Below are 2,759 nucleotides of genomic sequence, written 5' to 3' on the forward strand. Positions count from 1 at the left end.
CTAATCCAACAGATTGTTTTCCCTATGCCTGCTGTGTTTCCTGGAGTTGCAGAGCTCTCCTTTCCCTGATTTAGCATCTTGAATGCTTTAGCACCCGGGTGCCTCCACATTGGACAGACTCGTTCTGTATGTTCCATGCTCTGCTTACTCTCTTCAGCAACAAGAAGAATCAGTCCTCACAGTAACACAAGGACTCCGAAAAAAATGTGGGAGGTGAAAGAGAGTAGTTTGGAAAAAAAAAATGAATAAAATAAAATAAAATAAAATAAAATAAAATAAAATAAAATAAAATAAAATAAAATAAAATAAATAACTCCTGGGGCTCCCTGGCAGTGATGCTGTGCCAGGGCTCATTTTCCCTCCACCTTTCCACACATCCATGTGCCCCTGCAGCTCCACCACAGGTCTCTGAGGAAGGATCTCAGGCAAGCAAATCACAGCAGGGTTCTTTCTTTTATTGAAATACACAGAGAGCCTGGCTTCTCGTTTACTCCATGTCTCAGAATCACATGGACAGGTAGATACTGAAATGGAAGGGGATGAATAATGACATTTTCTGTGTTCAACACTATCACAAATAAATCAAATATAAGTTAATGCAACACAACCACACACAAATTTCCAACTTCTAGGCCTGTAATGAGCTACATTATAAGTGATATGCAGAGGAAGAACAGCAGTTTATTGGTTCTGAAAATATCCAGTTACCACTTCACACACTGCATCCTTGAGCTCCTTGTTCCTCATGCTGTAGATGAGGGGGTTCACTGCTGGAGGCACCACTGAATATAAAACTGCCAGCAAAAGATTCAGGGAGGAGGAGGATACAGAGGGGGGCTTCAGATAGGCAAATGTGGCAGTGCTGAGAAACAGGGAGACAACAGCCAGGTGAGGGAGGCATGTGGAAAAGGCTTTGTGTCGTCCTTGTGTGAGAAACACTCCGTAGCCAATAACTTAGGCTCAGGCGAGGATCTCACTGAAGTAGTAATTTATTCGCGATTGCAATGGCGGGCGCCCCACAAGCAGGAGAGAGCGCATCTACTAGTTCCAAAACACAGTTTATATACCTTTTGATGGCAGGACCCTCCCCTGTTTCCCCACTGAGTGGGTAATCCAGATTCACAGTCTATCTGATGCTTCACAAACAATGCATGGCCTTCAGTCGCCGGCCTGTTAAATTTCAAATTTCTTTTGACATTTTTACTGCTTGAAGTGGTAATGTTTCTTCACTTATCTGACTTGACTTGACACCGTGATTTTCACCTAATTGTCCTAAGGAGTCTGATTGTCTGCATTTTACAAGGTCGCCTGCTAAACTTTCTTATCACTGTAAGCATATCTCAGTACCACATTCCCTCCTTCTAAACAATGTAACTCTGCAAAAACAACATTTCTATTCCCACACTTGCTGTGAGGGGATCCTCAGCACTGCCCTGAAGATCTGCACATAAGAAAGCACAACATAAATAAAATATCCAAATGCTAAGCAGGCACTAACCACAAGAAGCCCAACTTCTCTGAGGTAGGCATCTGAGCAGCAGAGCTTGAGGATCTGGGGAAGTTCACAGAAGAACTGGTCCAGGGCATTGCCTTGGCAGAGGGGGAGGGAAAAGGTATTGGCAGTGTGCAACAGAGCGTAGAGAAAAGTACTACCCCAGGCAGCTTCTGCCATGTTGACACAAGTTCTGCTGTCCATTATGGTCCCGTAGTGCAGGGGGTTGCAGATGGCAATGTAGCGGTCATAGGCCATGATGATGAGAAGAGAAAACTCTGCTGAAATGAAAAAGAAAAAGAAAAAGAAATCTGAGCAGCACATCCATAGGAGGAAATGGTCCTGGTGTCCCACAGGGAATTGACCGTGGCTTTGGGAACAGTGGTGGAGATGCAGCCCAGATCAAGAAGGGCAAGGTTGAGGAGGAAGAAGTACATGGGGGTGTGGAGGCGGTGGTCGCAGGCTATGGCTGTGAGGATGAGGCCATTGCCCAGGAGGGCAGCCAGGTGGATGCCCAGGAAGAGCCCGAAGTGCAGGAGCTGCAGCTCGTGTGTGTCTGCGAATGCCAGGAGAAGGAACTCTGTTGGGAAGCTGCTGTTGGACATTTGCTGCCTCAGGGCATGGTTGCCTGTCCATGGAGGAATAGACAGTGACATGTTAGAGAGACTTTTCTGAGCAAAAACTAAACCTTATTTCATAGAAAACATCCTCACCAAGGCTGTATCCTCACTGCATCTTCATCTCAAGAAGACTTGCTCCTGCCTGGATTTCTGCATCTCTCTGCCTAAGGATGCCACAGAGACCATGAAGATCCTCTGTAATCTCAGCAGTAATCAGTGCTGCTGGTAAAGAACACCAGGGGTGCATCTCAGGTATCCACTGGCCAGAGGCATCTCCCTATTTACAAGTGATGAAAGGGACATCCACCAATCCCACAAGAAACAAAGAAGGTTGCGCTGGTGCTGCCTGTAGGTTAAATGGTGTGGAGTGAATATATGAGTTTCTTCAAAGACCTACAAATCTGTTTTAACTGTAATGCTCTATGAGTTTAGGTCCCTTCTACAATCCTAACAACACAATTATCATCTCCCTGACTGCCGTCCAAAGCAGGAAGTTGAAAAATGAGACCTCAGAGAGTGCCATCCCTTCAGTTATGGCAGGTGTTGTTCTTCCCTTTAAAGAATCTCCTCCAGAAATGCCCTGGTGGTGCTGGGGAGATATGAGGAGCCTGGCCCATGTAGCAGCCCCATGCCAGCAGCAGGAACCT

The 2,759-nt window shown here is 46.0% G+C and overlaps 1 pseudogene across 1 annotated transcript; it reads right to left on the reverse strand.

Annotated features, from left to right (window-relative positions):
• Positions 1–681: 681 nt before the first annotated feature.
• On the reverse strand, positions 682–2,097 carry LOC311428266 (olfactory receptor 14C36-like; annotated as a pseudogene). The gene is made up of 2 exons: positions 1,406–2,097; positions 682–924 (listed from the first exon to the last, which is right to left on the reverse strand). The product of its transcript is annotated as an olfactory receptor 14C36-like (transcript).
• Positions 2,098–2,759: the final 662 nt, after the last annotated feature.

Source organism: Aythya ferina, assembly GCF_964211825.1.
Source record: "Aythya ferina genome assembly, contig: HAP1_SCAFFOLD_37, whole genome shotgun sequence".
Classification (NCBI taxonomy): domain Eukaryota; kingdom Metazoa; phylum Chordata; class Aves; order Anseriformes; family Anatidae; genus Aythya; species Aythya ferina.